This window comes from Gopherus flavomarginatus, chromosome 16 (genome assembly GCF_025201925.1).
Source record: "Gopherus flavomarginatus isolate rGopFla2 chromosome 16, rGopFla2.mat.asm, whole genome shotgun sequence".
Classification (NCBI taxonomy): domain Eukaryota; kingdom Metazoa; phylum Chordata; order Testudines; family Testudinidae; genus Gopherus; species Gopherus flavomarginatus.
The window spans coordinates 11,111,121-11,132,368 of NC_066632.1; the positions used below are offsets into that span (position 1 = coordinate 11,111,121).

Sequence of the window (21,248 nt, forward strand, 5' to 3'; positions counted from 1 at the left end):
ACCCTAATCCCACAGGAAGGGCGGCTTACCAGTGGTCTCGCAGAGCTGGGGAGAGGAAGCAGCGACCTCATCCCGCAGGAAGTGCCGCTCCCCAGTGGTCTCGCAGAGCTAGGGAGAGAAGGCAGCGACCTAATCAAGCAGGAAGGGACTCACCCCAGTGGTCTCGCAGAGGTAGGGGGAGGAGGCAGCGCCCTAATATCGCAGGAAGAGCCGCTCCCCAGTAGTGTCGCAGAGCTAGGGGGAGGAGGCAGCGCCCTAATCGCGCAGGAAGGGCCGCTCCGCAGTGGTCTCGCAGAGCTAGGGAGAGGAACAGTACCCTAATCCCACAGGAAGGGCCGCTCCCCAGTGGTCTAGCAGAGCTGGGGAGAGGAGTCAGCGCCCTTATCCCGCAGAAAGGCTGGCTCCCCGGTGGTCTCTCAGAACTAGAGAGAGGAGGCAGCTACATAATGCGACAGGAACGGCAGCTCCCTAGTGGTCTCGCAGAGCTAGGGAGTGGAGGCAGTGCCCTAATCCTGCAGAAAGGACCGCTCCCCAGCGGTCTCGCAGAGCTAGGGAGATGTGGCAGTGCCCTAATCCCGCAGGAAGGGAAGCTCCCCAGTGGACTCGCAGACCTAGTGAGAGAAGGCATCGCCCTAATCCCACAGGAACGTCCGCTCCCAAGGGGCGTCACAGAGCTAGGGAGAGGAGGCAGCACCCTAATCCCGCAGGAAGGGCCGCTCCCCAGTGCGTCGCAGAGGTAGGGAGAGGAGACAGCACCCTAATCCCGCAGGAAGAGCTGCTCCCCAGTGTTCTCACAGAGCTAGGGAGAGAAGGCAGTGCCCTAATGAAGCAGAATGGGCCGCTCCCCAGGAGTCTCGCAGAACACGGGAGAGGAGGCAGCGCCCCAATCCCGCAGAAAGGGTCGCTCCCCAGTGGTCTCGCAGAGCCAGGGAGTGAAAGCAGTGCCCCAATCCCGCAGGAAGGGCCACTCCAAAGTGGTCTCGCAGAGCTAGGGAGTGAAGGAAGCGCCCTAATCCTGCAGGAAGGGCCGCTCTCCAGCGGTCTAGTAGAACTAGGGAGAGGAACCAGCGCCCTATTCCCGCAGGGAGGGTCGCTCCCCAGTGCTTTCACAGAGCTAGTGAGGGAAGGCATCGCCCTAATCCCACAGAAGTTCCCCTCCTCAGTGGTGCGCAAAACTAAGGAGAGGAGCCAGTGCCATAATCCCGCAGGAAGGACAGCTCCCCAGTGGTCTCACAGAGTTAAGGAGAGGAGTGAGCGCACTTATCCCGCAGGAAGGGCCGCACCCCAGTGGTGTCGCAGAGGTAGGGAGAGGAGACAGCGCCCTAATCCCGCAGGGATGGCTGCTCCCCAGTGGTTTCGCAGAGCCAGGGAGAGGAGGCAGTGCCCTAATAGCGGAGGAAGGGCCGCTCCACAGTGGTGTCGCAGAGCCAGGGAGAGAAGGCAGAGCCCTAATCCCGCAGGATGGGACGCTCCCCAGTGATGTCGTAGAGCCAGTGAGAGCATGGAGAGCCCTAATCCCGCAGGAAGGGCCGCTCCCCAGTGGTCTCACAGAGCCGGGGAGAGGAGGCAGAGTCCTAATCCCGCTGGAAGGGCCGCTTCCCAATGGTCGCGCATAGCTAGGGAGAGGAGGCAGCGCCCTAATCCCACAGGAAGAGCTGTTCCCCAGTGGTCTCGCAGAGCTAGGGAGAGAATGCAGCGCCCTAATCAAGCAGGGAGGGCCACTCCCCAGTGGTCTCGCAGAGCTAGGGAGAGGAACAGCGCCCTAATCCCTCAGGAATTGCCGCTCCCCAGTGGTCTCACAGAGCTGGGGAGAGGTGGCAGCGCCCTAATCCCGCAGGAAGTGCGGCTCCCCAGTGGTCTCGCAGAGATAGAGACAGCAGGCAGCGCCCTAATCCCGCAGCGAGGGCCACTCCCCAGTGGTCTCGAAGAGCTGGGGAGTGAAGGCAGTGCCCTAATCCCGCAGGAAGGGCCGCTCCACAGTGGTCTTGCAGAGCTAGGGAGAGGCGGCAGCGCATTAATCCCGCAGGAAAGGCCGCACCCCAGTGGTGTCGCAGAGCTAGGAAGTGGAGGCAGCGCCCTAATAGCGGAGGAAGTGCCGCTCCCCAGTGGTGTCGCAGAGACAGTGAGAGAAGGCAGCGCCCTAATCCCGCTGGAAGGGACGTTCCCCAGTGGTGTCACAGAGCCAAGAAGAGCAGGCAGCGCCCTAATCACGCGGAAAGGGCCGCTGCCCAGTGTTCTCGCAGAGCCGGGGACAGGAGGTAGAGCCCTAATCCCGCAGGAAGGGCCGCTCCCCAGTGGTCTCGCAGAGCTACGGAGAGAAGTCAGCGCCCTAATCAGGCAGGAAGGGCCGCTCCCAAGTGGTGTCGCAGAGCTAGGGAGAGAAGGCAGCGCTCTAATCCCGCAGGAAGGGCAGCTCCCCAGTTGTGTCACAGAGCTAGGGAGAGCAGGCAGAGCCATAATCCCGCAGGATGGGGCGCTCCCAAGTGGTCACGCAGAACTATGGAGAGGAGGCAGCGTCCTAATCCCGCAGGAAGGTCCGCTCCCCAGTGTTCTCGCAGAGCTAGGGAGAGAAGGCAGTGCCCTAATGAAGCAGGATGGGCCGCTCCCCAGGAGTCTCGCAGAAAGCGGGAGAGGAGGCAGCGCCCCAATCCCGCAGAAAGGGTCGCTCCCCAGTGGTCTCGCAGAGCCAGGGAGAGGAGACAGCGCCTTAATCCCGCAGGAAGGGCCGCTCCCCAGTGGTCACACAGAGCTAGGGAGAGGAGGCAGCGCCCTAATCCCGCAGGGTGGGCCGCTCCCCAGTGGTCTCTCAGAGCTAGGGAGTGAAGGAAGCGCCCTAATCCTGCAGGAAGGGCCGCTCTCCAGCGGTCTAGCAGAACTAGGAAGAGGAACCAGAGCCCTATTCCCGCAGGAAGGGTCGCTAACCAGTGCTTTCACAGAGCTAGTGAGAGAAGGCATCGCCCTAATCCCACAGAAGTTCCCCTCCTCAGTCGTGTCGCAAAGCTAAGGAGAGGAGCCAGTGCCATAATCCCGCAGGAAGGACAGCTCCCCAGTGGTCTCACAGAGTTAAGGAGAGAAGTGAGCGCCCTTATCCCGCAGGAAGGGCCGCACCCCAGTGGTGTCGCAGAGGTAGGGAGAGGAGACAGCGCCCTAATCCCGCAGGGATGGCTGCTCCCCAGTGGTTTCGCAGAGCCAGGGAGAGGAGGCAGTGCCCTAATAGCGGAGGAAGGGCCGCTCCACAGTGGTGTCGCAGAGCCAGGGAGAGAAGTCAGAGCCCTAATCCCGCAGGATGGGACGCTCCCCAGTGATGTCACAGAGCCAGTGAGAGCAGGGAGAGCCCTAATCCCGCAGGAAGGGCCACTCCCCAGTGGTCTCACAGAGCTGGGGAGAGGAGGCAGAGTCCTAATCCCGCTGGAAGGGCCGCTTCCCAATGGTCGCGCATAGCTAGGGAGAGGAGGCAGCGCCCTAATCCCACAGGAAGAGCTGTTCCCCAGTGGTCTCGCAGAGCTAGGGAGAGAATGCAGCGCCCTAATCAAGCAGGATGGGCCACTCCCCAGAAGTCTCGCAGAGCGCGGGAGAGGAGGCAGCGCCCTAATGAAGCAGGGAGGGCCACTCCCCAGTGGTCTCGCAGAGCTAGGGAGAGGAACAGAGCCCTAATCCCACAGGAATTGCCGCTCCCCAGTGGTCTCACAGAGCTGTTGAGAGGCGGCAGCGCCCTAATCCCGCAGGAAGGGCGGCTCCCCAGTGGTCTCGCAGAGATAGAGACAGGAGGCAGCGCCCTAATCCCGCAGGAAGGGCCGCTCCACAGTGGTCTCACAGAGCTAGGGAGAGGCTGCAGCGCATTAATCCCGCAGGAAAGGCCGCACCCCAGTGGTGTCGCAGAGCTAGGGAGTGGAGGCAGCGCCCTAATAGCGGAGGAAGTGCCGCTCCCCAGTGGTGTCGCAGAGACAGTGAGAGAAGGCAGCGCCCTAATCCCGCTGGAAGGGCCGCTGCCCAGTGTTCTTGCAGAGCCGGGGAGAGGAGGTAGAGCCCTAATCCCGCAGGAAGAGCCGCTCCCCAGTGGTCTCGCAGAGCTACGGAGAGAAGTCAGCGCCCTAATCAGGCAGGAAGGGCCGCTCCCAAGTGGTGTCGCAGAGCTAGGGAGAGAAGGCAGCGCTCTAATCCCGCAGGAAGGGCAGCTCCCCAGTTGTGTCACAGAGCTAGGGAGAGCAGGCAGAGCCATAATCCCGCAGGATGGGGCGCTCCCAAGTGGTCACGCAGAACTATGGAGAGGAGGCAGCGTCCTAATCCCGCAGGAAGGTCCGCTCCCCAGTGTTCTCGCAGAGCTAGGGAGAGAAGGCAGTGCCCTAATGAAGCAGGATGGGCCGCTCCCCAGGAGTCTCGCAGAAAGCGGGAGAGGAGGCAGCGCCCCAATCCCGCAGAAAGGGTCGCTCCCCAGTGGTCTCGCAGAGCCAGGGAGAGGAGACAGCGCCTTAATCCCGCAGGAAGGGCCGCTCCCCAGTGGTCACGCAGAGCCAGGGAGAGGAGGCAGTGCCCTAATAGCGGAGGAAGGGCCGCTCCACAGTGGTGTCGCAGAGCTAGGGAGAGAAGGCAGCGCTCTAATCCCGCAGGAAGGGCAGCTCCCCAGTTGTGTCACAGAGCTAGGGAGAGCAGGCAGAGCCATAATCCCACAGGATGGGGCGCTCCCAAGTGGTCACGCAGAGCTAGGGAGAGGAGGCAGCGCCCTAATCCCGCAGGAAGAGAGGCTCCCGAGTGGTGTCGCACAGCTAGGGAGTGAAGTCAGAGCCGTAATCCCACAGGAAGAGCCGCTCCCCAGTGGTCTCGCAGAACTAGGGAGTGGAGGCAGCGCCCTAATCCCGAAGGAAGGGACGCTCCCCAGTGGTCTCGCACAGCAAGTGAGAGAAGGTATCGCCCGAATCCCACAGGAAGGTCCCCTCCCCAGTGGTGTCATAGAGCTAGGGAGAGGAGGCAGCGCCCTAATCCTGCAGGAAGCCCCGCTCCCCAGTGGTCTCGCAGACCTAGGGAGAGGAGGCAGTGCCCTAATCCTGCAGGAAGGGCCGCTCCCCAGTGGTGTCGCAGAGCTAGGGAGAGGATGCAGTGCCCTGATCCCGCCGGAAGGGCCGCTCCCCAGTGGTCTCGCAGAGCTAGGGAGAGGAGGTAGCGCATTAATCCTGCAGGAAGAGCTGCTCCCCAGTTGTCTCGCAGAGCTAAGGAGAGAAGTCAGCCCCCTTATCCCGCAGGAAGGGCGGCAACCCAGGGGTGTCGCAGAGCTAGGGAGAGAATACAGCGCCCTAATCCCGCAGGAATGGCCGCTCCCCAGTGGTGTCGCAGAGCCAGCGAGAGAAGGCAGCGCACTAATCCCGCAGGATGAGCCGCTCCCCAGTGGTCTCGCAGAGCTACGGAGAGAAGTCAGCGCCCTAATCAGGCAGGAAGGGCCGCTCCCAAGTGGTGTCGCAGAGCTAGGGAGAGAAGGCAGCGCTCTAATCCCGCAGGAAGGGCAGCTCCCCAGTTGTGTCACAGAGCTAGGGAGAGCAGGTAGAGCCATAATCCCGCAGGATGGGGCGCTCCCAAGTGGTCACGCAGAACTATGGAGAGGAGGCAGCGTCCTAATCCCGCAGTAAGGTCCGCTCCCCAGTGTTCTCGCAGAGCTAGGGAGAGAAGGCAGTGCCCTAATGAAGCAGGATGGGCCGCTCCCCAGGAGTCTCGCAGAAAGCGGGAGAGGAGGCAGCGCCCCAATCCCGCAGAAAGGGTCGCTCCCCAGTGGTCTCGCAGAGCCAGGGAGAGGAGACAGCGCCTTAATCCCGCAGGAAGGGCCGCTCCCCAGTGGTCACGCAGAGCCAGGGAGAGGAGGCAGTGCCCTAATAGCGGAGGAAGGGCCGCTCCACAGTGGTGTCGCAGAACTAGGGAGTGGAGGCAGCGCCCTAATCCCGAAGGAAGGGACGCTCCCCAGTGGTCTCGCACAGCAAGTGAGAGAAGGTATCGCCCGAATCCCACAGGAAGGTCCCCTCCCCAGTGGTGTCATAGAGCTAGGGAGAGGAGGCAGCGCCCTAATCCTGCAGGAAGCCCCGCTCCCCAGTGGTCTCGCAGACCTAGGGAGAGAATACAGCGCCCTAATCCCGCAGGAATGGCCGCTCCCCAGTGGTGTCGCAGAGCCAGCGAGAGAAGGCAGCGCACTAATCCCGCAGGATGAGCCGCTCCCCAGAAGTCTCGCACAGCGCGGGAGAGGAGGCAGCGCCCAAATCCCACAGGAAGGGCTGCTCCCCAGGGGTCTCGCAGAGCCAGGGATAGGAGGCAGCGCCCTAATCCCGCAAGAAGGGCCGCTCCCCAGTGGTGTCGCACAGCTAGGGAGTGAAGGTAGCGCCCTAATCCCACGGGAAGGGCCGCTCCCCAGTGGTCTCGGAGAGCTAGGGAGAGAAGGCATCGCCCTAATCCTACAGGAAGTTCCTCTCCCCAGTGTTGTCGCAGAGCTAGGGAGAGGCGGCAGCGCCCTAATCCCGCAGGAAGGGCCACTCCCCTGTGGTCTCGCAGAGCTAGGAAGAGGAGGCAGCGCCCTAATCCTGCAGGAAGGCCCGCTCCCCAGTGGTCTCGCAGAGCTAGGGAGAGGCGGCAGCGCATTAATCCCGCAGGAAGTTCTGCACCCCAGTGGTGTCGCAGAGCTAGGGAGAGGATACAGCGCCCTAATCCCAAAGGAATAGCCGCTCCCCAGTGGTGTCACAGAGCCAGGGAGAGCAGGCAGCGCCCTAATCCCGCAGGAAGGGCCGCTCAACAGTGGTCTCGCAGAGCCGCGGAGAGGAGGAAGTTCCCTAATCACGCTGGAAGAACCGCTCCCCAGTGGTCTCGCAGAGCTTGGGAGTGAAGGCATCGCCCTAATCCCGCAGGAAGATCCGCTCCCCAGTGGTCTCGCATAGATAGGGACAGGAGGCAGCGCCCTAATCTGGCAGGATGAGCCGCTCCCCAATGGTCTCGCAGAGCTGCGGAGAGAGGTCAGCGCCCTAATCTTGCAGGAAGGGCCGCTCCCCAGTGGTCTCGAAGAGCTAGGGAGTGAAGGCAGCGCCCTAATCCCGTAGGAAGGGCCACTCCCCAGTAGTCTCGCAGAGCTAGGGAGAGGAGGCAGCACCCTAATCCCTCAGGAAGGGCCGTTCCCCAGTTGTCTCGCAGATCTAGGGGGAGGAGGCAGCGCCCTAATCCTGCAGGAAGGGCCGCTCCCCAGTGGTCTCGCAGAGCTAGGGAGAGGAACAGCACCCTAATCCCACAGGACGGGACGCTCCCCAGTGGTGTCACAGAGCCAGGGAGAGCAGGCAACGCCCTAATCCCGCAGGAAGGAAAGCTGCCCAGTCTTCTCGCAGAGCCGGGGAGAGGAGGCAACGCCCTAATCCCGCAGGTAAGGCCGCTCAATAGTGGTCTCGCAGAGCCGCAGAGAGGAAGAAGTGCCCTAATCACGTTGGAAGAGCCGCTCCCCAGTGGTCTCGCAGAGCTAGGGAGTGAAGGCATCGCCCTAATCCCGCAGGAAGGGCCGCTTCCCAGTGGTCTCGCAGAGATAGAGACAGGAGGCAGCGCCCTAATCCCGCAGGAAAAACTGCTTACCAGTGGTCTCGCAAAGCTGGGAGATGAAGCAGCGACCTAATCCGGCAGGATGGGCCGCTCCCCAGTGGTCTCGCAGAGCTACGGAGAGAGGTCAACGCCCTAATCTTGCAGGCAGGGCCGCTCCCCAGTGGTCACGAAGAGCTAGGGAGAGGAGGAAGCGCCCTAATCCCGCAGGAAGGGCAGCTCCCCAGTGGTCACGCAGAGCTAGGGAGAGGAGGCAGCGCCCTAATCCCGCAGGAAGAGAGGCTCCCGAGTGGTGTCGCACAGCTAGGGAGTGAAGTCAGAGCTGTAATCCCACAGGAAGAGCCGCTCCCCAGTGGTCTCGCAGTACTAGGGAGTGGAGGCAGCGCCCTAATCCCGCAGGAAGGGCTGCTCCACAGTGGTCTCACAGAGCTAGGGAGAGGTTGCAGCGCATTAATCCCGCAGGAAAGGCCGCACCCCAGTGGTGTCGCAGAGCTAGGGAGTGGAGGCAGCGCCCTAATAGCGGAGGAAGTGCCGCTCCCCAGTGGTGTCGCAGAGATAGAGACAGGAGGCAGCACCCTAATCCCGCAGGAAGGGCCACTCCCCAGTGTTCTCGCAGAGCCGGGGAGAGGAGGTAGAGCCCTAATCCCGCAGGAAGGGCCGCTCCCCAGTGGTCTCGCAGAGCTACGGAGAGAAGTCAGCGCCCTAATCAGGCAGGAAGGGCCGCTCCCAAGTGGTGTCGCAGAGCTAGGGAGAGAAGGCAGCGCTCTAATCCCGCAGGAAGGGCAGCTCCCCAGTTGTGTCACAGAGCTAGGGAGAGCAGGTAGAGCCATAATCCCGCAGGATGGGGCGCTCCCAAGTGGTCACGCAGAACTATGGAGAGGAGGCAGCGTCCTAATCCCGCAGGAAGGTCCGCTCCCCAGTGTTCTCGCAGAGCTAGGGAGAGAAGGCAGTGCCCTAATGAAGCAGGATGGGCCGCTCCCCAGGAGTCTCGCAGAAAGCGGGAGAGGAGGCAGCGCCCCAATCCCGCAGAAAGGGTCGCTCCCCAGTGGTCTCGCAGAGCCAGGGAGAGGAGACAGCGCCTTAATCCCGCACGAAGGGCCGCTCCCCAGTGGTCACGCAGAGCCAGGGAGAGGAGGCAGTGCCCTAATAGCGGAGGAAGGGCTGCTCCACAGTGGTGTCGCAGAGCTAGGGAGAGAAGGCAGAGCCATAATCCCGCAGGATGGGGCGCTCCCAAGTGGTTTTGCAGAGCTAGGGAGAGGAGGAAGCGCCCTAATCCCGCAGGAAGGGCCGCTCCCCAGTGGTCACGCAGAGCTAGGGAGAGGAGGCAGCGCGCTAATCCCGCAGGAAGAGAGGCTCCCGAGTGGTGTCGCACAGCTAGGGAGTGAAGTCAGAGCCGTAATCCCACAGGAAGAGCCGCTCCCCAGTGGTCTCGCAGAACTAGGGAGTGGAGGCAGCGCCCTAATCCCGAAGGAAGGGACGCTCCCCAGTGGTCTCGCACAGCAAGTGAGAGAAGGTATCGCCCGAATCCCACAGGAAGGTCCCCTCCCCAGTGGTGTCATAGAGCTAGGGAGAGGAGGCAGCGCCCTAATCCTGCAGGAAGCCCCGCTCCCCAGTGGTCTCGCAGACCTAGGGAGAGGAGGCAGTGCCCTAATCCTGCAGGAAGGGCCGCTCCCCAGTGATGTCGCAGAGCTAGGGAGAGGATGCAGTGCCCTGATCCCGCCGGAAGGGCCGCTCCCCAGTGGTCTCGCAGAGCTAGGGAGAGGCGGTAGCGCATTAATCCTGCAGGAAGAGCTGCTCCCCAGTGGTCTCGCAGAGCTAAGGAGAGAAGTCAGCCCCCTTATCCCGCAGGAAGGGCCGCAACCCAGGGGTGTCGCAGAGCTAGGGAGAGAATACAGCGCCCTAATCCCGCAGGAATGGCCGCTCCCCAGTGGTGTCACAGAGCCAGGGAGAGGAGACAGCGCCCTAATAGCAGAGGAAGGGCCGCTCCCCAGTGGTGTCGCAGAGCCAGCGAGAGAAGGCAGCGCACTAATCCCGCAGGATGAGCCGCTCCCCATAAGTCTCGCACAGCGCGGGAGATGAGGCAGCGCCCAAATCCCACAGGAAGGGCTGCTCCCCAGGGGTCTCGCAGAGCCAGGGATAGGAGGCAGCGCCCTAATCCCGCAAGAAGTGCCGCTCCCCAGTGGTGTCGCACAGCTAGGGAGTGAAGGTAGCGCCCTAATCCCAAGGGAAGGGCCGCTCCCCAGTGGTCTCGGAGAGCTAGGGAGAGAAGGCATCGCCCTAATCCTACAGGAAGTTCCTCTCCCCAGTGGTGTCACAGAGCTAGGGAGAGGCGGCAGCGCCCTAATCCCGCAGGAAGGGCCACTCCCCTGTGGTCTCGCAGAGCTAGGAAGAGGATGCAGCGCCCTAATCCTGCAGGAAGGCCCGCTCCCCAGTGGTCTCGCAGAGCTAGGGAGAGGCGGCAGCGCATTAATCCCGCAGGAAGTTCTGCACCCCAGTGGTGTCGCAGAGCTAGGGAGAGGATACAGCGCCCTAATCCCAAAGGAATAGCCGCTCCCCAGTGGTGTCACAGAGCCAGGGAGAGCAGGCAGCGCCCTAATCCCGCAGGAAGGGCCGCTCAACAGTGGTCTCGCAGAGCCGCGGAGAGGAGGAAGTTCCCTAATCCCGCAGGAAGGGCCGCTTCCCAGTGGTCTCGCAGAGATAGAGACAGGAGGCAGCGCCCTAATCCCGCAGGAAAAGCTGCTTACCAGTGGTCTCGCAAAGCTGGGAAATGAAGCAGCGACCTAATCCGGCAGGATGGGCCGCTCCCCAGTGGTCTCGCAGAGCTACGGAGAGAGGTCAACGCCCTAATCTTGCAGGCAGGGCCGCTCCCCAGTGGTCACGAAGAGCTAGGGAGAGGAGGAAGCGCCCTAATCCCGCAGGAAGGGCAGCTCCCCAGTGGTCACGCAGAGCTAGGGAGAGGAGGCAGCGCCCTAATCCCGCAGAAAGAGAGGCTCCCGAGTGGTGTCGCACAGCTAGGGAGTGAAGTCAGAGCCGTAATCCCACAGGAAGAGCCGCTCCCCAGTGGTCTCGCAGTACTAGGGAGTGGAGGCAGCGCCCTAATCCCGCAGGAAGGGACGCTCCCCAGTGGTCTCGCACAGCAAGTGAGAGAAGGTATCGCCCGAATCCCACAGGAAGGTCCCCTCCCCAGTGGTGTCGTAGAGCTAGGGAGATGAGGCAGCGCCCTAATCCTGCAGGAAGGGCCGCTCCCCAGTGCTGTCGCAGAGCTAGGGAGAGGATGGAGTTCCCTGATCTCGCAGGAAGGGCCGCTCCCCAGTGGTCTCGCAGAGCTAGGGAGAGGCGGTAGCGCATTAATCCTGCAGGAAGAGCTGCTCCCCAGTGGTCTCGCAGAGCTAAGGAGAGAAGTCAGCCCCCTTATCCCGCAGGAAGGGCCGCAACCCAGAGGTGTCGCAGAGCTAGGGAGAGAATACAGCGCCCTAATCCCGCAGGAATGGCCGCTCCCCAGTGGTGTCACAGAGCCAGGGAGAGGAGACAGCGCCCTAATAGCAGAGGAAGGGCCGCTCCCCAGTGGTGTCGCAGAGCCAGCGAGAGAAGGCAGCGCACTAATCCCGCAGGATGAGCCGCTCCCCATAAGTCTCGCACAGCGCGGGAGAGGAGGCAGCGCCCAAATCCCACAGGAAGGGCTGCTCCCCAGGGGTCTCGCAGAGCCAGGGATAGGAGGCAGCGCCCTAATCCCGCAAGAAGGGCCGCTCCCCAGTGGTGTCGCACAGCTAGGGAGTGAAGGTAGCGCCCTAATCCCACGGGAAGGGCCGCTCCCCAGTGGTCTCGGAGAGCTAGGGAGAGAAGGCATCGCCCTAATCCTACAGGAAGTTCCTCTCCCCAGTGGTGTCACAGAGCTAGGGAGAGGCGGCAGCGCCCTAATCCCGCAGGAAGGGCCACTCCCCTGTGGTCTCGCAGAGCTAGGAAGAGGATGCAGCGCCCTAATCCTGCAGGAAGGCCCGCTCCCCAGTGGTCTCGCAGAGCTAGGGAGAGGCGGCAGCGCATTAATCCCGCAGGTAGTTCTGCACCCCAGTGGTGTCGCAGAGCTAGGGAGAGGATACAGCGCCCTAATCCCAAAGGAATAGCCGCTCCCCAGTGGTGTCACAGAGCCAGGGAGAGCAGGCAGCGCCCTAATCCCGCAGGAAGGGCCGCTCAACAGTGGTCTCGCAGAGCCGCGGAGAGGAGGAAGTTCCCTAATCCCGCAGGAAGGGCCGCTTCCCAGTGGTCTCGCAGAGATAGAGACAGGAGGCAGCGCCCTAATCCCGCAGGAAAAGCTGCTTACCAGTGGTCTCGCAAAGCTGGGAGATGAAGCAGCGACCTAATCCGGCAGGATGGGCCGCTCCCCAGTGGTCTCGCAGAGCTACGGAGAGAGGTCAACGCCCTAATCTTGCAGGCAGGGCCGCTCCCCAGTGGTCACGAAGAGCTAGGGAGAGGAGGAAGCGCCCTAATCCCGCAGGAAGGGCAGCTCCCCAGTGGTCACGCAGAGCTAGGGAGAGGAGGCAGCGCCCTAATCCCGCAGAAAGAGAGGCTCCCGAGTGGTGTCGCACAGCTAGGGAGTGAAGTCAGAGCCGTAATCCCACAGGAAGAGCCGCTCCCCAGTGGTCTCGCAGTACTAGGGAGTGGAGGCAGCGCCCTAATCCCGCAGGAAGGGACGCTCCCCAGTGGTCTCGCACAGCAAGTGAGAGAAGGTATCGCCCGAATCCCACAGGAAGGTCCCCTCCCCAGTGGTGTCGTAGAGCTAGGGAGATGAGGCAGCGCCCTAATCCTGCAGGAAGGGCCGCTCCCCAGTGCTGTCGCAGAGCTAGGGAGAGGATGGAGTTCCCTGATCTCGCAGGAAGGGCCGCTCCCCAGTGGTCTCGCAGAGCTAGGGAGAGGCGGTAGCGCATTAATCCTGCAGGAAGAGCTGCTCCCCAGTGGTCTCGCAGAGCTAAGGAGAGAAGTCAGCCCCCTTATCCCGCAGGAAGGACCGCAACCCAGGGGTGTCGCAGAGCTAGGGAGAGAATACAGCGCCCTAATCCCGCAGGAATGGCCTCTCCCCAGTGGTGTCACAGAGCCAGGGAGAGGAGACAGCGCCCTAATAGCAGAGGAAGGGCCGCTCCCCAGTGGTGTCGCAGAGCCAGCGAGAGAAGGCAGCGCACTAATCCCGCAGGATGAGCCGCTCCCCAGAAGTCTCGCACAGCGCGGGAGAGGAGGCAGCGCCCAAATCCCACAGGAAGGGCTGCTCCCCAGTGGTCTCGCAGAGCCAGGGATAGGAGGCAGCGCCCTAATCCCGCAAGAAGGGCCGCTCCCCAGTGGTGTCGCACAGCTAGGGAGTGAAGGCAGCGCCCTAATCCCACAGGAAGGGCCGCTCCCCAGTGGTCTCGGAGAGCTAGGGAGAGAAGGCATCGCCCTAATCCTACAGGAAGTTCCTCTCCCCAGTGGTGTCGCAGAGCTAGGGAGAGGCGGCAGCGCCCTAATCCTGCAGGAAGGGCCACTCCCCTGTGGTCTCGCAGAGCTAGGAAGAGGAGGCAGCGCCCTACTCCTGCAGGAAAGCCCGCTCCCCAGTGGTCTCGCAGAGCTATGGAGAGGTGGCAGCGCATTAATCCCGCAGGAAGTTCTGCACCCCAGTGGTGTCGCAGAGCTAGGGAGAGGATACAGCGCCCTAATCCCGAAGGAATAGCCGCTCCCCAGTGGTGTCACAGAGCCAGGGAGAGCAGGCAGCGCCCTAATCCCGCAGGAAGGGCCACTCAACAGTGGTCTCGCAGAGCCGCGGAGAGGAGGAAGTTCCCTAATCAGGCTGGAAGAACAACTCCCCAGTGGTCTCGCAGAGCTTGGGAGTGAAGGCATCGCCCGAATCCCGCAGGACGGGTCGCTCCCCAGTGGTATCGCAGAGCTAAAGAGAGGAGGCAGCGCCCAAATCCCACAGGAGGGGCCGCTCCCCAGTGGTGTCACAGAGCTAAAGAGAGGAGGCAGCACCCTAATCCCGCAGGAAGGGCCGCTCCCCAGTGGTGTCGCAGAGCTAGGGAGAGGAGGCAGCGCCCTAATCCCGCAGGAGGAGCTGCTCCCCAGTGGTCTCGCAGAGCTAGGGAGAGAAGGCAGCGCCCTAATCCTTCAGGAAGCGCCGCTACCCAGTGCTCTCGCAGAGCTATGGAGAGAGGGCAGCGCCCTAATCCCGCAGGAAGTGCCGTTCCCCAATAGTGTCGGAGAGCTAATCAGAGGAGGCAGCACCCCAATCCCGCAGGATGGGCCGGTAGCCAGTGGTCTCGCAGAGCAAGGAAGAGAAGGCAGCGCCCTAATCGGGCAGGAGGGGACGCTCTCCAGTGGTCACGAAGAGCTAGGGCGAGGAGGCAGCGTCCTAATCCTGCCGGAAGGGCCGCTCCCCAGTGGTCTCGCAGAGCTAGGGAGAGGAGGCAGCGCCCTAATCCCGCAGGAAGGGCCGTTACTCAGTGGTTTCGCAGAGCTAGGGAGAGGATGCAGCGCCCTAATCCCGCAGGAAGGGACGCTCCCCAGTGGTCTCGCACAGCAAGTGAGAGAAGGTATCGCCCGAATCCCACAGGAAGGTCCCCTCCCCAGTGGTGTCGTAGAGCTAGGGAGAGGAGGCAGCGCCCTAATCCTGCAGGAAGGCCCGCTCCCCAGTGGTCTCGCAGACCTAGGGAGAGGAGGGAGTGCCCTAATCCCGCAGGAAGGGCCGCTCCCCAGTGTTCTCGCAGAGCTAGGGAGAGGCGGTAGCGCATTAATCCTGCAGGAAGAGCTGCTCCCCAGTGGTCTCGCAGAGCTAAGGAGAGAAGTCAGCCCCCTTATCCCGCAGGAAGGACCGCAACCCAGGGGTGTCGCAGAGCTAGGGAGAGAATACAGCGCCCTAATCCCGCAGGAATGGCCTCTCCCCAGTGGTGTCACAGAGCCAGGGAGAGGAGACAGCGCCCTAATAGCAGAGGAAGGGCCGCTCCCCAGTGGTGTCGCAGAGCCAGCGAGAGAAGGCAGCGCACTAATCCCGCAGGATGAGCCGCTCCCCAGAAGTCTCGCACAGCGCGGGAGAGGAGGCAGCGCCCAAATCCCACAGGAAGGGCTGCTCCCCAGGGGTCTCGCAGAGCCAGGGATAGGAGGCAGCGCCCTAATCCCGCAAGAAGGGCCGCTCCCCAGTGGTGTCGCACAGCTAGGGAGTGAAGGCAGCGCCCTAATCCCACAGGAAGGGCCGCTCCCCAGTGGTCTTGGAGAGCTAGGGAGAGAAGGCATCGCCCTAATCCTACAGGAAGTTCCTCTCCCCAGTGGTGTCGCAGAGCTAGGGAGAGGCGGCAGCGCCCTAATCCTGCAGGAAGGGCCACTCCCCTGTGGTCTCGCAGAGCTAGGAAGAGGAGGCAGCGCCCTAATCCTGCAGGAAAGCCCGCTCCCCAGTGGTCTCGCAGAGCTATGGAGAGGTGGCAGCGCATTAATCCCGCAGGAAGTTCTGCACCCCAGTGGTGTCGCAGAGCTAGGGAGAGGATACAGCGCCCTAATCTCGAAGGAATAGCCGCTCCCCAGTGGTGTCACAGAGCCAGGGAGAGCAGGCAGCGCCCTAATCCCGCAGGAAGGACCACTCAACAGTGGTCTCGCAGAGCCGCGGAGAGGAGGAAGATCCCTAATCAGGCTGGAAGAACCGCTCCCCAGTGGTCTCGCAGAGCTTGGGAGTGAAGGCATCGCCCGAATCCCGCAGGACGGGTCGCTCCCCAGTGGTATCGCAGAGCTAAAGAGAGGAGGCAGCGCCCAAATCCCACAGGAGGGGCCGCTCCCCAGTGGTGTCACAGAGCTAAAGAGAGGAGGCAGCACCCTAATCCCGCAGGAAGGGCCGCTCCCCAGTGGTGTCGCAGAGCTAGGGAGAGGAGGCAGCGCCCTAATCCCGCAGGAGGAGCTGCTCCCCAGTGGTCTCGCAGAGCTAGGGAGAGAAGGCAGCGCCCTAATCCTGCAGGAAGCGCCGCTACCCAGTGCTCTCGCAGAGCTATGGAGAGAGGGCAGTGCCCTAATCCCGCAGGAAGTGCCGTTCCCCAATAGTGTCGGAGAGCTAATCAGAGGAGGCAGCACCCCAATCCCGCAGGATGGACCGGTAGCCAGTGGTCTCGCAGAGCAAGGAAGAGAAGGCAGCGCCCTAATCGGGCAGGAGGGGACGCTCTCCAGTGGTCACGAAGAGCTAGGGCGAGGAGGCAGCGCCCTAATCCCTCAGGAAGGGCCGTTACTCAGTGGTTTCGCAGAGCTAGGGAGAGGATGCAGCGCCCTAGTCCCGCAGGAAGGGCCGCTCCCCAGTGGTCACGCAGAGCTAGGGAGAGGAGGCAGCGCCCTAATCCCGCAGGAAAGGTGGCACCCCAGTGGTCTCGCAGAGCTAAGGAGAGGACGCAGCACCCTAATCCCTCAGGTATTGCCTCTCTCCAGTGGTGTCGCACAGCTGGCAGTGAAGGAAGCGCCATAATCCCGCAGGAAGGGAGGCTCCCCAGTGGTCTCGCACAGCTAGGGAGAGAAGGCAGCGCCCTAATCCCGCAGGATGGGCCGCTCCCCAGAAGTCTCGCAGAGCGCGGAAGAGGAGGCAGCGCCCTAATCCCGCAGGAAGGGCTGCTCCCCAGTGGTCTCGCAGAGCTTCGGAGTGTAGTCAGCGCCCTTATCCCACAGGAAGGGCCGCTCCCCAGTGGTCTCGCAGAGCTAGGGATTGGAGGCAGCCCCCTAATCCCGAAGGATGGGCTGCTCCCCAGTAGTCTCGCAGAGCCAGGGAGAGATGGCAACGCCCTAATCCCGCAGGAAGGGCCGCTCCCCAGTGGTCTCGCAGAGCTAGGGAGTGAAGGCAGCGCCCTTATCCCGCAGGAAGGGCCGCTCCCCAGTGGTGTCGCAGAGCTAAAGAGAGGAGGCAGCGCCCAAATCCCACAGGAAGGTACGCTCCCGAGTGGTGTCGCAGAGCTAGGGAGAGGAGGCAGCGCCCTAATCCCGCAGGAAGGGCCGCTCCCCAGTGGTGTCACAGAGCTGAAGAGAGGAGGCAGCACCCTAATCCCGCAGGAGGAGCTGCTCCCCACTGGTCTCGCAGAGCTATGGAAAGAAGGCAGCACCCTAATCCCGCAGGAAGGGCCGTTCCCCAGTAGTGTCGTAGAGCTAAGGAGAGGAGGCAGCGCCCTAACCCTGCAGGAAGGGCCGCTCCCCAGTGGTCACGAAGAGCTAGGGAAAGGAGGCAGCGCCCTTATCCCGCAGGAAGGGCCGCTCCCCAGTGGTCTCGCAGAGCTAGGGAGAGGATGCAGCGCCCTGATCCCGCAGGAAGGGCCGCTCCCCAGTGGTCTCGCAGAGCTAGGGAGAGGAAGCAGCGCCCTAATCCCACAGGAAGGGCTGCTCCCCAGTGGTCTCGCAGAGCCGGGATGAGGAATCAGCGCCCTAATCCCACAGGAAGGGCCGCTCCCCAGTGGTCTCGCAGAGCTAGGGAGTGAAGACAGCGAAATAATCCAGCAGGAAGTGCTGCTCCCCAGTGGTCTCGCAGAGATAGGGAGAGGAGGCAGCGCCCTAATCCCTCAGGAAGGGCAGCTCCCCAGTGGTCTCGCAGAGATGGGGAGAGGAGGAAGTGCCATAATCCAGCAGGAAGGGCCGCTCCCCAGTGGTCTTTCAAAGCTAGGGAGAGAAGGCAGCCCCCTAATCCCGAAGGAAGGGCTGCTCCCCAGTGGTCTCGCAGACCTACGGGGAGCAGGCAGCGCCCTAATCCCGCAACAAGGGCTATTCCCCAGGCCCGTGGCAGAGCTGGGGAGGGAAGCCAGCGCCCCGCCCCCGCACGATGGGCCGCTCCCAAGTGGTCTGGCAGAGATAGGGAGAGAAGGCAGCGCCCTAATCATGCAGGAAGGGCTGCTCCCCAGTGGTCTCGGAGAGCTAGGGAGAGAAAGTGGCACCCTAATCCCGCAGTAAAGGCTGCTCCCCAGTGTTCTCGCAGAGCTACGGAGAGAGGGCAGCGCCCTAAGCCGGCAGGAAGGGCCGCTCCCAAGTGGTCTCGCAGAGCTAGCGAGAGAAGGCAGTGCCCTAATCCCGCAGGAACGGTCGCTCCCCAGTCGTCTCGCAGAGATAGGTAGAGAAGGCAGCGACCTAATCCCGCAGATACGGTCGCTCCCCAGTGGTCTCGCAGAGCTAGGGAGAGAAGGCGGTGAACTAATCCCGCAGGAAGGGCTGCTCCCTAGTGGTCTCGCAGAGTTAGCGAGAGAAGACAGCGCCCTAAGCCGCAGGAACGGTCACTCCCAGTGGTCTCGCAGAGCTAGGGAGAGAAGGCAGCGCCCTAATTCTACAGAAAGGGGTGCTCCCCAGTGACCTCGCAGAGCTAGAGAGAGAAGTTGGCAAATTAATTCCGCACAAAGGGCTGCTCCCCAGTCCTCTCGCAGAGCTAGGGAGAGAAGGTGGTGACCTAATCCCGCAGGACAGGCCGCACCCCAGTGGTCTCGCAGAGCTATGGAGAGAAGGCAGCGTCTTAATCCCGCAGAAAGTGCTGCTCCCCAGTGGTCTCGCGGAGCTAGGGAGAGAAAGCAGCGCCCTAATACCGCAGGAGGGCGTGCTCCCCGGGCCCCTGGCAGAGCTGAGGAGAGAAGGCAGTGCCCTAATCCCGAAGGAAGGGCCGCTCACCAGTGGTCTCACAGAGCTAGAGAGAGAAAGCGGTGCCTGAATCTCACAGGAAAGATCGCTACCTAGTCTTCTCGCAGAGCTAGGGATTGAAGGCAGCGCTCTAATCCCACAGGAAGAGCCGCTCCCTAGTGGACTCGCAGAGCTACGGAGAGGAAGCAGTGCCCTAATCTCGCAGGAGGGGCCGCTCCCCAGTGGTTTCGAAGAGCTAGGGAGAGGAGGCAGCGCCCTATTCCCGCAGGAAGGGCCGCTCCCTAGTGGTCTCGCAGAGCTAGGGAGAGGATGCAGCGCTCTGATCCTGCAGGAACGGCGGCTCCCCAGTGGTCTCGCAGAGCTAAGGAGAGAAGTCAGCGCCCTTATTCCGCAGGAAGGGCCGCACCCCAGGCCCCTGGCAGAGCTGGGGAGGGAACCCAGTGCCCCACCCCCACAGTAACGGCTGCTCCCCACTCCAGTCGCAGAGCTAGGAAGGAACCTAGCACACCACGCGCCCAGGAACGGCCGCTCTCCAGTCCCCTTGCAGAGCCTGGGAAACAATCAAGCGCCCTGCCTCTGCTAATACTGCTGCTGCCCAGTCCTCTGGCAGAGCTAGGGAGGGATGGCAGCGCCTTACTCCCACAGGAACTGCCGCTTTACATTCCCCTTGCAGACCTGGAGAGGGAAGGCAGCGCCCCTCCCCCGCAGGTCTGCACACTGGCCATGGCCATGGCCAGGAGCGCAGCGCAGAAGCTGTTCCAGCCCTGCAGCCTGCGGGCAGCGCATTGGGGTGGGGGCATCACGGAGCAGGCAGGGCCCAGGTGGGCAGGGGGCAGAGACAAAAGTGGGGCGGACACGCTCCTGTCAGGAGCTGCCTGGTTCACCCCTTTCTCGGGAGCTGCAGGAGGGGCCCGGATCGTGGCTCGGCTGCAGAGCTTGGAACCCAGGCTGGGTCCAGTAGTGAGAGGATGGGGGAGCTGTGGGTGTAGCAGAGGTTGGAGCCAAGAATTGGTTGGAGATGGGGTTATGTCATTTCCGCTTGGTGGCAGGGGGGCCCTCTGGCTTTTTTTTTTTTGCTCCGCCCCCCACATCCCAATATTTCATTCTTGACATCTGGTCACCCTAGCCTGATATGAAGGAGGTTGTCTGGACCAAGGGGCCAGGGACTGGCCTTTGCTAGAGAAACCACTGTCAAGTTTTAGCCAATTAGGACAAGTCAGCAAATAAGAACAACCTCAGGTATCAGTAACTGCTACAGGTTGCAAATTCCTACATGCAGCAGTTTCTGGCACTACACCTGCACAGCTCTGCTCCCCGGCTCTTCTCGGGCTCCTGCTCTCTCCTTAGCTCTGCCCCACTCTCACCCAGGCAGTTCCAGCTCACATGGAGGATGGGACCCCCTGGCCTGGTGACTCCCTCATTACACTGCCTGGCCTGTCAGTGCAGCTAAATTGGAGCTTTGGCCTCTCCCCATTGTCCCTGGGGACTGTCAGTCTCAGGGCCCTGATTTCCCATTGATCCTTCCCCCTTCTATTGGTGCTGGGAACTAGCTAACCAACCCCCCCCCCACACACACACTAAGTTTTAGTAAAGGGCCAAGAGCCCCCTTACACAAGCAGCCCCATGAGGGTCACCGATGTGCAGAGAAGGCAGCACAAGCTGCTCCCATGGTGTAATGGGCAGCACTCAGGACTCTGAATCCTGTAATCTGAGTTCAAATCTCAGTGGGACCTTGTGTTGGCTTGTGGTCATAGGCGGCAGGTTATATACATTTGTGGTGCTCGTGCTCCAGGAACATTCAGGGCTGGGGGCCCTGCTCCAGCAATATTTGGAGTTGGGTCTCTTCCCTTGGCCCCTGCCTGGCACCCCTCCCCTCTGCTGTGGTGCATTCCTGCCTGACGAAAAGCAGCATGTGCCTGTCCCCTGCCTGCTCCTGCTGCTGGAGTAGAGGGGTTCTGGGCAGAACTGCTGCCCCAGAGTCCTAGTGCAGGCTGCCCTCAGCCTCTCCAACACCCCCAACCCTGAGCTCCCTCTGAACCCTGATACTCTGCCCCAGTCCTGAGCCCCCTCCTGCATCATGAATCCCTCATCCTCAGCCCTACGCTCCCTCCCAGAGGGTGCACCCCTTCCCACACACTCCTTCCCACCCCCAGAGCCTGCACCTCTCACCCCTTCCTACAACCCTGCAGGAGCCTGCACCCAGCACCCAAACTCCATCCTAAAGCCTGAATCCTGCACCCTAATCCCCCCCAAACCCCCTCCCAGACCCTTAGGCAGGTGGGGGTGGAGTTTGGGGGCGGGTTCTGGGCACCACCAAAATTTCTACAAACTTGCCACCCACCCATGCTTGTGGTAATGCCCCAGAGCTCAACTCCTCTGTCTCCAGCTGTGTAAGAGTGAATCTTTCCCCTCCTGCTGGGTGACTCACACCTCCGAGAGCCAGGTCTTTGGCAGGGATGGCCACAATGGGATAGGGCTCTAGAACTTACTACCCTGATAGTTGGGATTCTTGCTGCTGCACCTGATGTTCACAAGCTTGGCCCTTGTGCTTCCTACCACACGTTTCCTCTGGCCCACATGGCGCTTGAAGAAAGGAGTGCCAGCGCTGGGATTAATAGTCAGGGCTTGGCAGGAGGGAGGAAGAGTCCCAGGCTGGAGCCCCACACACCCTCCCTCCTCTGGGCACCTAGAGCAGAGGCAGCCCAGCTCTGTCCGCTGGATACCTCAGCAGAGTAGGTGAGTTCATGTAAATACTGTCTGGTTCCAAAGCTTCCCCTCAACCCTGGTCATCAGTCGCTGTCAGGGGAGAGCTCATTCACACCTCACTTACAAATCATCATTTGAAATTCTAAGGTTGGCCGACACTGCCGAAGCCAATGCACCGACATTGTCAGCAAACACAACAGCTGGGTGAGGAAACCCGGCTTTGTCCAGACTTTCCAAACCTATTTGACTTTCTCAGGTACAAGTAGTTTTCATACGTTGTATTTGCTTTTAAAGTGTATGTTAACGTTTCAATTTCCATTCAAATTTGCAACCAATGACAACATTGGCAGCGCTGCATGTAACTACCTGACCTCTGAGGGAGGGGGTGTTGGGGAAAATCGAGCAAGGGGAGG

General features: G+C 62.1%; 1 non-coding gene across 1 annotated transcript; it reads left to right on the top strand.

The window, feature by feature from the left end:
* The first annotated feature begins 19,790 nt into the window (after window positions 1-19,790).
* TRNAQ-CUG (transfer RNA glutamine (anticodon CUG)) lies at window positions 19,791-19,862 on the top strand. Its single transcript has one exon. It is a non-coding gene; the product is annotated as a tRNA-Gln (tRNA).
* Window positions 19,863-21,248: the final 1,386 nt, after the last annotated feature.